Here is a 13,921-nt window from a genome sequence, read left to right on the forward strand (position 1 = left end):
AAGTTGCCTTGGCCAAACAATCCATCCTCTGGACATGAGCCTTTTCTCCCTGGCACATAGGCTGGCGCTTGGTTACGAGCACGCAGTTGGTCACATACTTGACTGGCTTGGAAACCCCATTACCGGAGTTTTATTTTGGCCTAGTTTTTGAGCCGCTACCCTGCTGCCACGCTGTTATTTTCCTCCCAACCTAATGTCAGTTTCCTTCCCTGGTGCTTTTAAAATGCTATTTTATGGGGTAGCTAGGTGGTGCGTGGGATAGAGCACCGGCCCTGGAGTCAGGAGGACCCTGAGTTCAAATCCGACCTCAAGACACTTAACTCTTACTAGCTGTGTGACCCTGGGGAGGTCGCTTAACACCGCAATTGCCTCACACACACAAAAATGCTATTTTACCACTTTAAGATATGAGTCATCTGAGACCACCAACCTCCCCCCCCCCATGGGACCATCTGAGCAATGTCCCTTATGGACAGGAATTTCCATCATCTTCCTAAGTTTCCTGGTAGGAATAGTACTGTTTTCACCCACAAATTGACCCTTACCTCTCATCTTGGAGGCAGAGAAAAATGAAGGTTTCAGAAATATCTCCCAGAGGGCAAGTTCTCAAATTCCAGAATAAAGTCCCAGGTTAATTTGTACTTGGGCATACTAACCTTATGTGAGATTTATTAAAGATGACTATAGTGGAAAGAAACGCCAGACTTGAAGTTGTGGAACAGGTTGGTTCAAATTCTAGCTTTGTTATGTACTAGCTGTGTGACCTTGGACAAATCACTTTACTCCTTTGAGACAGTTTTCTCATCTCAAAATGGGGATAATAATCTACTTAGCCAACTTACAAAGCTGTTCTGGGGAAAATGTATTAAGCCTTAAAAAGCTACAGAAATGTTAGTTATTATTACTGTATGCAAAGAACTGTACTGGGAAATAATTTAGCTAAGAGTGTGTCCCAATCTTAAAGGTGTTTACAATTTTATACCATGGTGGGAGGGATAAGCACAAACTTAGATAGCAGAAATTCACAGCATTCCTGGTTAAGTGCTTTGGAGAAAACTACAAAACAGGGTACTTCCACAGTTTTGAGTGAGTTATTCCAATCTCTCCAGCAGGATAGCAAGATTCCAGGGTAGGGACTACACCTTACCTAGAGGTGGAGAATAAGTAGGGAATTTGCCCCTTGACCTTATTCACTCTTTCAATTAAACTGTGAGAGTTACAAAGAATAACTCACACAACTTTGTGATTTCCCTTAATATAGAGAGTTCCAAAGATCTCCGAATTTGAAATCTCCTGGTTCAACTTAATACTACCTTTGTGTCTTCTTTAAGCTAAGCTCTTGGAGTCACCATTGCCCAGTTGCGTCCAACTCTTTGTGACCCCATTGGGTTTTCTTGGCAAAGATATTGGAAGTGAGGCAAACAGGGTTAAGTGACTTGCCCAGGGTCACACAGGTAGTAAGTAAGAGTCTGAGGCCAGATTGAACTCAGGAAAAGGAGTCTTCCTGACTCCAGGCCTGCACTGTATCTCACTAGCCACCCAGCTGCCCTAGACTATTCTGTCCCTTCAACCTTAAAATGAGAGTTGTACTGGATGATCATTAAGGGTCCTCCCTTCCAGTTCTAAATCATAATCCCTTCTAACCCAGTGAGATTCTTCACTGGATCTCGGAGGTACAAAGTACTATTATAATTTTTGAGATAGGCAACCTGAGAAACTCTTAAAAGGTTTAAAAAGAAAAAGGTTCTTGGGAGAGGCTCTACATTCCTTAGGGAGGAGGGCAGTATTTGGTTCACTAAGATTCTACTTCCTCGGTATTTCTGCTTGCCTAGAGGTCTCTCCTACAGTCTGCAATTCAGAGTTTAGGAGAGGTAGGTGGGGAGGAAGGGAGCTGAAGCACACATAAAAATGAAGGACCCTAGTTTATAACCTCTTCTCACCTGAATATAAATAAGATTTGTTGCATTCTTTGTATTTTTTTCCCCTGTACTTAGCACTGTACCTGGCATATATAGGGACTTAATGAATGCTTGTTGATTGACTGATCCATTTGGAAGAAGGGTGTAGAGAGATTTTGGCTTCTTGGAAATACTTACTCATTTGGCCTGGTACCTTGGGAAATATATTACTAGGCTTTGTAGAAATCCTCCTCTCCAGTTTCACTGTCTCCCTCTGAAAGGAAACCCTAGGCCAGCAGATCCAGGAGAGAGTCTTTGAGAAAGCTTGTTTGTCCAGGAAGTATGGACGTGTGGTTTATAGCTGTGTTTCAGAACCTCGTGTTATCAATACTGATTTATCAGAGTTCTTCTTACGGAAGTACGTAAGCCAGTCTCCTGTGTGGGCACTGCATTCCTGAAGGTATTGTCATGCCCCCTTAGGGTGTGGTTTCCCTTACATGGGACTTTCCTTTCCAGAAGGTAGGGCAAGACTTAAGCTTCCTGGTTCTCCTAGGAGGAATTCACTATAACACTTGCATCACTGTGTAATTAGAGCGTGTAAAAAATGGTTTAAATTTGATAAAGGGGAGGAGGGGATCATCCTCCTTTAGGATCCTTTCCTATTACAGTTTCAGCCTATGATTCAGCCCTTCCCAAGCTATTCAAAGCTCTTGAAGTTGAGACTGACACTAATCTACCTTCATCCCACCCCTCCCCCAAATCCCCATTCACCTCTAAAGCAGGATCTATATCCTGTTCTTTCTTGAGAGTACAGCTATTGTGTAGTAGGTACTCAATAAATACTCTGAATGAGTAGATGGGGTCACAAAAAATTATCCTTGGTGAATTTAAATTAAATTCAACAAGTATTTATAAAGGACCTTTTTCGGGGCACCAGAGATGCAAGGACAAGATAGAAAATAATCCTTGACCTTAAGGAGATATTATAATTGCACCATAAGTAAATGTGATATAATTTCTGACACCACCAACTCCACTAAAATGCTGTATTTAAGGTATACTGCCAGTCCTTGAAATGCTAAATCTAATGCCTTTCTCAGTCATCTTTCGCAGCTCTTTGCAACATTTAACCTCCTCCTCTTTCTGAATATTCTGTCTTCCCCTGACTTTGAAAGAGATTTACACTCTCTTCTAGTTTTCCTACTTGTCTTGAAGTTTCTTTCTCTGTCTCCTTGGCTAGACCATCATACATATCCTGCTCCCCGTGTGTGGATATAAGCCAGTGCGTTCTTTTTTCCTTTGGGGCCAATTGTCACTTATATGCAGAGAGAGAGAGAGAGAGACTCCCAAATCTACATATCCAATCCTCTTTTCTCTCTCGGGAATCCTTCCCAGGGTCAACAGCCTGTCTGAATAAATCAGTGAAAAAGCTTTTATTAAGCACTTAGCATGTGTTAAGCACTAGATATGCAAATTTTTAAAAAAAGGTGGGGGGGTGTCAGTCCCTGCCCTCAAGAAGCTGAAGCAAGGTTATATAATCTACCACCCTGGATTTAGGGATGGTGAGTGAAGTTACCCATTAATTAAATGATACTCCCTTTCCAGAAATAATGGGATTGAGTCTTTATTGTTCTAGGAGATGATGGTAGAAAGTGGGGGCAGGGTATCTCGAGGAAGGGGGAGGGCAGGGTGCCATTAAGATGTGACATCTACTTGAGCTAGCTGTGGTAAACTCACCAATCAGAAGGCCCTGGCTTTAGGGCAGGTTCTAGAGTGACTGAGGAGAGGTGTTTTCTGGAGCATGGGAGCATGGCGTGAAAATGTTCCATAAGCATTTAAAACAATGTCCAAATAGAACTCCCTTTCCCACCCTACTTCCTAACTTCCCTATTTCTCAGGCATCCTTCGTGTCACAAAGATCAGCAACCTTGGAGTCATCTGGAATTTTTTGCTCTCCACGCTCTGCTCAAGATTCAGCAGGTCTTATTGCATCTAGCATAAAATGTAACCCTCTCTGTCCTTTTGAACTCCTTAAATACCCTAGCTCTCCTCTATATTTCTAGACTGATTTCACCTTGCTCTCTCTCATGTGCCCTGTGTTTCAGCCAAAATGGCCAATTTAATGCTCCATGAAAACAATAATCCTTTGCACAAACTACCACCACCCACTATATACTCCACTCCTCCCCTCCCATCCCCATCCTCAACAACCCCCCCAACAGGCCTGGAATGCTTTCCTTCCTTATCTGCACCTCTTAGATCCCCTAGTTCCCTTCCACACTCAGTTCAAATGCCAGTTCCTCTAAGAAGCCCTTTCTTGATCCCCTTCCAATACACTCCTTTGAGTCAGAAAATTACTTTATTACTTTGTATTTATCACTTGGGATTAACTGTGTCCACACTTGTTTCACTCCAGTAGGATGTAAGCTCCTTAAGGGCAAGACCTGTTTTGGTTTGTATCCTTGGTGTTTAGTGCATAGTAGGAACTTATTAAATTGTTATTGAATTGAAGCCGGGAGTGAGATTAAGAGGACAGTGGGAATCTTCAGGATCCTATTAGACTGAAAGGGAACCTTTGACTCATCCATTTAAAATCCTTTATTTTAGAGATGAGGAAGCTGATGTCTAAGTGGGCTGATTACCCAGGGTCACACAGCTAATCCGTATCTAAAGTGGGACCTGCTTACTCCCAAGTCCACCATTTTTACTCACTAAACTCACTTCTCAGGAAAGGCTTAGAGTTGCAAATGACACCTAGAAGAGCTTTGAAGGAAGCCAAGGATTTTGGTAGAAGTTTGGTTCCATTTCATGCAATAAGGGACAGACAGCCTGTGCAAAGATAGAGAAGTGGGAGATACAGTACTGAATTTAGTATCAGCAGGAACTCTGAATTCATGGGAAGTGCATGAAAGAGAGAATTCAAAAGAAGTCTAGAAAGCAGGTGGGAGCTAGACTGAGAAAAGCTTTAAATAACAAGCTGAGTGCTTTGTATTTTGTCCTAGAAGTTATTTGGTGTGACACTGGGGAACTCAGGCAGCTAGTAGCAGAGAGGAGACAGTACAGGACTTGCAGTCAGGAAGACCTGAGTTCAAATTCAGCCTCAGAAACTGCCTATGTAACTTTGGTCAAGTCACTTAACTTCTGTTTGTTACTTGGGAAGGAAATGGCAAACCACTCCAGTATCTTTGCCAAGAAAACCCCATGGACAGTATGACAGGAGTCATAGGAGTCATGACAGTATGTGACAGGAGTCATAAAGACTCAGGCATGACTGAACAACAATAACATTGGGCAACTCATTTCATCTCTGAGCTAGTTTCCAAGTTACTGTTGTAAAGCTGTTGTGAGAATCAAATCAAAGTGTAAAAAGGGCTTTGTGGGGACAGCTAGGTGGCATAGTAGATAAAACATGGCCCTGGATTCAGGAGGACCTGAGTTCAAATCCAGCCTCAGACACTTACTAGCTGTGTGACCCATGGCAAGTCATTTAATCCTCATTGCTCCTCAAAAAAAAGGGGGGGCATTGTGATAAGTAAGAGCTGTGTAAATGAGTTAAAATCATTAATCACTTACTATGCATCTGATGTAGGCATAGGAATTTGAGGTCAAATTGATCAGAGTCATCCCAAAGAATTACCAAGACTCAGTGACTCAGTTTCCCAAGTTTTATTGCCTATACTGTGGGTGACACAGGGAGAGAACCAGAATAATGGAAAGGTACTCTCTCAAATAGTGAAAGAAAAGACAGTTATATTTATAGTATGGATGAATTGATTATCAGTCTCATTATAATAATCTCCACCTTTGGGAGGTACAGGGGAGGGCCTATCCTAATTTGGAGTTCCCGGGGTCCTAAGCCAACCCCCAGGCGGGTACCTTTTCAGTGGAGGTGAATTTGAGGGTTTACACATCATAAGGTGAATCTGGGGACAAATTTGGCTCTTTCTGCACATGTCTCTTTCTGGTTCCCATGGCTAGTTTCAAAATATCTCCATTTTCCTTTAGAATTTCTTACTCTTGTCATTTAGTCTAAGGTCATCATGGCCTCTCTCCTTCCATTCTGTTATGGACACTGATTTCTGTGGGTATAAGAACCTAGTATAAGTTATCCATTATCTGGGGTCTGACTCCCTTTTAGAGCTAATATCTGAATTAGAGCTTGGGTCTTAGGTTTTTCTATGTTTAAGACCTGGAGATCCAAACATTCTAAAGTGAGGCAGCCCCCTGTCCTCCAGGAGTTTATATTCCACTGGGGAAGTGGGGGGGAGGGGAGGGGGAGCAGCAACTATATACTTATACATATATATGTAAGGGAAGGGTGTTTTGGGTCTGGAAGTTACTGAGATGGAGTATGGAACAATAGAATAGAAGCTATGATAGTGTTGATCTTGGAAGTCAGAGGGTTAAAGGAATGGAAAATTCCCCAAGCAGTGACAAAGCTGAAAATGGCTAAGATTAAGATGAGGATGCTAGGTGCTAGGAAGTTGAATTTAGAAGCTTATCTCTTAGGGATTGTTGGAGGGTGGAGCCTCCCTTTAATGTCCTCCCACTAGACTACTTTTTTTGATGAGAGGGATTGTTCCTAGAATGGAACTATTCCTTACCCCCACCCCCAATGAATTTACCTTCTGATGAAAGATCATTTAATATGATTTTATTATATAGAACATTGAAATGATTCATTTAATATAATGCAATGCAACAAAATATATATGATGATATATTCATGAATAATAAATATTTCTCCAATCATTTAGATCTGTCTTTATTTGTATAAAGAGTATTTTGTAGCTGTTTTCATTTACTTTCTCAACAACACCCAGAATTGCATATGGCACTTAGTAGGCATAAAAAAGCTTAATAGAATGCTTGTCAATTGACTGATATGGTAGGTAGTTGCCATGCCAACACCCACTTCCACATCTAGCCAAATGAATACAGACATGCTATGGGCAGAGTAATTGTGCTTCCTAGGGAACCTCAGATCATAGATCATCAAATTCTTAGGTATGAATCATTTCAGCCACATGTATATGTCCAGTGTCTTTCCCTACCCCACCCCCAGTGAAATATCTAAATGACAAGGTCATGAAGTTGCCAAATCACTCTATAGATACGAATTGCGTCGTAAAGTGCTTTGCAGAGTCCCAACTCACTGGAGATTAGAGTCTGCCCAGTGCACTGAAAGGAAAGTTTGCATTTTTCCATAATTGGTTTAAATAATTCACCTCCTCACCTTCCTGCCTCTTCCAATGCTTGGGGAAAGAAAAAGTGGCAATGGTTGTATAGAGTGTGGAGAATACACAGGCATAGTGGTGATGGGTTTTTAAAAGGTTTCAGTGCCGCCTTTCTTTCTTACTTCTCTGTTTGCAATTCAGGGCACAGACTGGTTAATAATTCTTTTTTAAAGGAGTTCATGTGTACATTATGAATCTCACACACATTACCACAGCATTGAATCCTTCAGTAGAGGTGGAATTCAATCACATGTTTACTTGCCTTTTCCTGGTTAATAACCTACAGTGCTTTGTTACTTTGTATGTGGGGGCAGGGGCAGTGTTCAGAATTAGAGGAATTGTGATATAACCACTTTGGATTTTTCTTTAACATTTTTGAACATACTATTGTTGTGGAATTAATATTAGAATGGCAAGTAGGAGAGCTATGCTCTAGCAATAGTTATGCCACTAATTATTGGTGTGAATGTGAACAAATCACTTCATTCCTCTTGGAATTTAGTTCCAAAAAGATGGATTTCCAAATACCTCTCTGCAGTCCCTGCCAGCTCTAAATTCCTCTCCTGTGACGAAGGATGTAGATTCTTATTCCATATCATCAGGAATGAACTTGAGGTATCTAAAATTAAGCATTTGGTAGAGTGGGTATAGAATTCATTCAGCAAATAATTATAGATCACTAACAAGTCACATAATATGTTTTTCAGTGCTCTAATTGTGGCTCTTCTTCTTTTTACTTCTGTAAAAATCTGTTAGTTTGATAGTTTGGCCTAATTATCTACACAAGAAAAAACTGAGTAGATGGAGCAGCTGCTAGGTGGCACAGTGGATCGAGCACTGGCCCTGGATTTAGTAGAACCTGAGTTCAAATCCGGGCCTCAGACACTTGACACTTACTAGCTGTGTGACCCTGGCAAGTTACTTAACCACAATTGCCTCACCAAAAAAACCAAACCAAAACAAAAAACCCAAGTAGATGAAGAATGCTGATTGTCCAGACCTTGATATGCAGTTGAATGGACAACTTGCAAAGGTGAAAAGTAACTTCAAGATCATCTCGTCCAAATCTCTTATTCTCTCAAGCCTAGAGAGGTTAAGCAATTTGGCTATGCTCACCTAGGTAGTAATTTATAGAGCTGGTATTTGAATCCACATCCTCTGACTCTAGATTCAGTACTCTTTCCATTGTACCACACTGCCTCCCAATATGTAGTTTTGGACAAACTGCAAACAAATAATGGGTTGGGATCAAGATTGAACAAGAAGAGGAAGATCAAACTTCTTAAGAAAGCATATAAAATAAAGGTTTGTTGGGTTTGGTTTTTTGTTGTTGTTGTTTTTTAATTTAAAAAAATTTTTTTGCAGGGCAATGGGGGTTAAGTGACTTGCCCAGGGTCACACAGCTAGTAAGCATTAAGTGTCTGAGGTCGGATTTGAACTCAGGTCATCCTTAATCCAGGGCTGGTGCTTTATCCCCTGTGCTACCTAGCTGCTGTATTTTTTTTTTTAATGATGCTGAGCTTCCCCCTAAGATAAAGGCTTATCATTTTACCATTACTTTTGTTGATATATAACTAAGACATGAACATTATACTCTCCAAAGAATTCAATTTGGGCAGCTAGGTGGCTTTGTAGCTAGAGAACCGTGCCTGGAGTCAGGAAGACCTGAGTTCAAGTCCAGTCTCTGATACTTCCTACCTATGCGACCCTGGGCAAGTCATTTATTCCTGTTGCCTTTGTTTCTTCATCTGTAAAATGAGAAAACTCCAAATTCAGTGGTGAAGAGTCAGGCACAATTGAACCACAATGTCACCTAAAGGTCAATAAAGAGACACATGTTAAGTATGAAAAGACCACAACAAATTACAAAGATTTACTTGGAAGGATTAGTATTAGAGATGTCATTAAGAAATGTATTATTGAAAAAGACAATAGTCTGGTCACCTGTCAGGTAGGTGGGATGGTAATTGCTATTGTTGACTGTTCTGACTGCATTTGGGGATTTCTTGGGAAAGACACTGGAGGGGTTCTGCCATTTACTTCTCCAGCTCATTTTACAGATGAGGAACTGAGGCAAACAAGGTTAAATGACTTACTCAGGCTTACACAGCTAAAAAGTATCTGAGACCATATTTGAACTCAGTAATATCAGTATTCATGGATTCCAAACCCAGTATATTATTCACTATGCCACCTAACAGCCCCACCAGTATACTCATGATCTCAGAGAAAATGAAAAAAATCCCAGTTCCTTGAGGCTAGGTACTATTTTTTCCTGCTTTTGTATTCCCATTGCTTAGCAATATTTTGCACTTAGGCATTTAATACATGGTTTTTTAATTGAATTGAAACTTGTAAACATAACTTTAACCTTCAGGATCTCAGTTGCCTCATTTGAAAAATGAAGGAGTTGAGATACCAGCCAAGATGGCAGGGTAGAAGACAGTAGTAGTCAAATTCTCCCCCACAAACTCTAGATCTATAAAGATCTAGAAAATATACCTGACTGAATCTTGATTGGGAAATCTTAGAAAAAAATCAGTGAATGATTTTTTTCTAGCTAGGGCTGAATGACAAGACAGACAGAGAAGTCTACTGAAAGAAGGGACCCTGTCTAGCCAGGAGCTCATCAACAGAGCTTTCAGTGTCTACTGCCGTACACTAGGACAAGAAAGGATCCCACCCAGTTGTGACACAGAGGGGACAAACCTTGTACAAGGAACATGTACACTGTAACGATTGGAATGACGCCACCTGCTGGAGACTTACTGTAGAAGAGTTCCGCCCATGAAGCGAAGGTCTTTGAGGGCAAGACCAGGAGTCTTTTCTTTGGCGTCAGGAAGTGACTCGGGCTAGTGGGAGGAGGAAGGAAGAGACTGGTGCTCGGTCTCACGCTTTTTCCTCTGGACTCTGGTGGAGAGCGGAGCTAGAAATGCACTCTCCCTTTAATAGATAGGAATCTAGGCCTTTCCCTCTCTCTTTACCAAATTCTTATTCTCCTTAATAAATGCTTAAAAGTCTAACTCTTGCTAAAGCGTATAATTTATTGGCGACCACTCATTAAATATTTTAGACAGTTTAGCTAGAATTTTAGCCCTTAATAACACACTAGCAGCTCTATTGTTCACAGATGCAGTCCAGTAGATGGCTTGTGACTAGGAATGGTGCTTCAGAGCAAAGTGTGGTCAGAAGACCTAGGCTATGTTCTGAGCAAGGAATTTACCACAGAGAAAGCAAGATTTAACCTGTGGTAACTCTGACCCTGGGAGTATTGATGAGAGATGAAAGGTTTTGAAGAGAGGCTGTGGTGAGATAGTGGGTTAACTAGGGAGATGTAAAATGATTGCCTAGTAGCAGTGAGGGCACAACTGAGGTTATATAACATAAATTTGTAGCAGACCCAGTCAGGACCTTAAGGCTTCAAATCCCATGTTCTTTCTACTATACCACATTTTATATAATCCCTCCTTTCTCTCCTGAAGTTTATAATCTAATACACATATGAAATGATTAATTATAATATAAGATTAAGTGCCAAAATTGCAAGCAGTAGGAGTCATAAGAGTTTCTTTTCTTTTTTCTTTTCTTTTTGTGAGGCAATTGGGGTTAAATGACTTGCCCAGGGTCACACAGCCAGTAAGTGTTAAGTGTCTGAGGCCAGATTTGAACTCAGGTACTCCTGACTCCAGGGCCAGTGCTCTATCTACTGCACCATCTAGCTGCCTCTAAGAGTTTCAAAGATAAGGTGAATCATTGTGGGATGGGGAAATTCAGAAGGGATTCATGGAAAAGGTAAGACCTTAATGGATGAGTAGGATTCAATAGACAGATATGGTGAGAGTTATTAGCATCATCAAATACTATAGGCAGATTAGGAAAAATGAGAGTTAAGAAGAGTTCACTAAAATTAGCTAAAATTGAAATAATAATTATAGACTTTGAGAATTGAGTTTTAATACTACAGTGAGGGCAAAAGGCCAGATTACAGTGGGAGAATGGACAGTGAGGAAACAAAAGAGATCTGGCAAGAGATATGGAGAAAAAAATCAGGGGGGCATTTCTGAAGATTTTTCTTTTAATGCACATGGCCGGATTTTATATATGTGTCTAACAGTGGAATACAATGGCTGCCACTAGTGGACTGTTTTTGGAGCTGAGAGTATAATCATTCTGGAAGACAATTTGGAACTCTATTCCCATTTGAGTATGAAATTTTGACCCAGGATTATTACTACTTGGCAAGTACTCCAAGGAGGTAAAAGATAGAGGGAAAGGACCCATATGAACAAGAATAAAACAATATTTTTTAATGTAGCAAAAAACTGGAAACTAAATTGGTGCCTGTTAATTGGGGAACCCAATTGTGGTTTGTGAAAATAATGAAATTTTATTGAACCATTAGGAATTTGAATTGAACAATTAGGAATATGATGGATCCAGAGATGACCACTAAATCCATTGGAGCCCATGGGATCATCAAGTGAACAGGAGAACAATTTACAATGAGGAGAAATATCTCTGAAAGGCCTCAGAACTCAGAACAAAGCAGCAACTGATAATAATTTCAAAAAATTTTAATGACACATACTTCTCTTGACTGAGAGGTGATTAATTAGATGCAGGGATTATTGACCTTTTGTATATCATGGACCTCTTGGGCAAACTGGGGAAACCAGTGGACCCCCTTCTCAGAATAATGTTTTAAAATGCATCAAATAAAATATGTAGGATTACTAAGGAAATGCATTACATTGAAATAACACTTAACAAAATATATATTTTTTTAAAACCAAATTCATGCAACCCAGGTTATGAACTCCTAGATTAGAGGTATAGTATCAGATATGCATGCAGTCTTAGATACAGCCAATGTGTTGATTTGTTTTGCTTGACTATACTTATTTGTAACCAAGGAGGGCTTCTACTTGTGTTAGGTTAATGGAGAGGGATAGACAAGATAAAAAGAGAATCAGTAAAGCTTTTTTTTTTTACCTTAAAAAAAGGTAAGTCTAGAAGGGGATATTAATAGACAATTCTGTTACTGTTCTCAAAAAAAAAGCTGCATATTACAGTCATAATTTCTTATGTTGTCTTTTTCCCTATAGAAGGAAGGAAGGAAGGAAGGAAGGACCGATCCCAGAATGCCTCACTCTATTGCCTCCTATAAACATGATACTCTCTCCTGAATCTACCATACAAGGCAGAGCATCTGACTAAAATTCCTTATGGAAGGAGACTCCAAAATAAAAACAAACAATAAATCCACACTATCAACAAAGATCCAATACTTTAGTTTGATTACATTTGATACTGGAGGGAAAGTTCACTTAAAGAAGTATTTTTTCGGGGAAATCTAAGAAATCACAGCAAAAACAAAAATAATAGTCCAGACCTGTGATTTAATTGACTTTAGAACCTCCCAGTGAAGAAATGCCTCTACCAATGTAGATAGGAAACTGTTCTGCAAAATATATAGGCTTAAATTTGCCCAGAGCATTGAGATTGCAATGAATTGCACAGGGGTATACTGCCAGTGGACTTTAAGACTTGAAGAATCTTGAATTTGAGCCAGATCTCTAAGTTCTAAGCCACATGGCAGTCTTGTATACACACACACACACACACACACACACACACACACACACACACACACACACACACACAGCAAATATAGTTAATAATTTCATTTTAAAAGGATTATAGAAATAAGGGAAGTAACATCAAATTCAATCACTGTAAGTTACACATGATTTTATGCTCTAAAGAGAATAAGAAAGGCTGGAAAGAGAAAGAATAAAGGAGAAAAAAATGAATTTATATTCAGATAAGATTACCTCCGGTGTCACTTGTTCCTATAGTTTCTTGGCCACTGACTTTGTGATCTCGGGCAAGTCAAGTAACCTTTATAAGCCTCATTTTACAACAGTTCTCAAATTGTGGTCCATAGACTCCTAGGGCCCCATAAAACTCAGGGGGTTTGCAAGACCAAAACTCTTTTTTACTTGCCTATTAAAATATTACCATTTCCAACTAGATATTGTGTGAGGTCAGACTTTATATGCTTCAGTCAGAAGAATGTGTCACAACAGATTATATGCAAAAAGGAGATACAAGAATCCAGCTGTTTTCAAATAAGCCAGTCATTAAAGGGATTTGAAAAACAAAATATGTAAAAACATTACACTCTTTTCACTTATTTTTTTTTGGAGTTGGAAAATATAGGGTTTTTTTTTTCATAAAAATATGTTAACATGTAATGGGCTTATTATTGTTATTTTAATGAATTTAAAATATTTTAAAATTTTATGTTTTATTTCAAGTACAACAAGTATCAATAGATATAACCTACATAAACAAAAACTCTTGAGGAGGGGAGAATTCTCAGTAATTTTTGTGTTTTTTTTAGTGAGGCAATTGGGGTTAAGTGACTTGCCCAGGGTCACACAGCTAGTAAGTGTTAAGTGTCTGAGGCCAGATTTGAACTCAGGTCCTCCTGACTCCAGGGCTGGTGCTCTATCCACTGTGCCACCTAGCTGCCCCAATAATTTTTAAGAGGGTAAGAGAGTCCTAAAACCAAAAAGTTGGAGAACCACTGATTGATGAGATAGAAATAGTCTCCCCCATGCATGTCTACTTTATGGGATCACTATGAATATCAAATAAAGTAAGCTTTCCAAACTATTTCCAAACTATATAAATTATTATATAAATGTAAGGTATTAACATTAATAATAGTAACAATAATAATGCTGCCTCCTCCATGAAGCCTTCCTTTACTCTTTTCCC

Source organism: Dromiciops gliroides, chromosome 2 (genome assembly GCF_019393635.1).
Source record: "Dromiciops gliroides isolate mDroGli1 chromosome 2, mDroGli1.pri, whole genome shotgun sequence".
Lineage (NCBI taxonomy): Eukaryota > Metazoa > Chordata > Mammalia > Microbiotheria > Microbiotheriidae > Dromiciops > Dromiciops gliroides.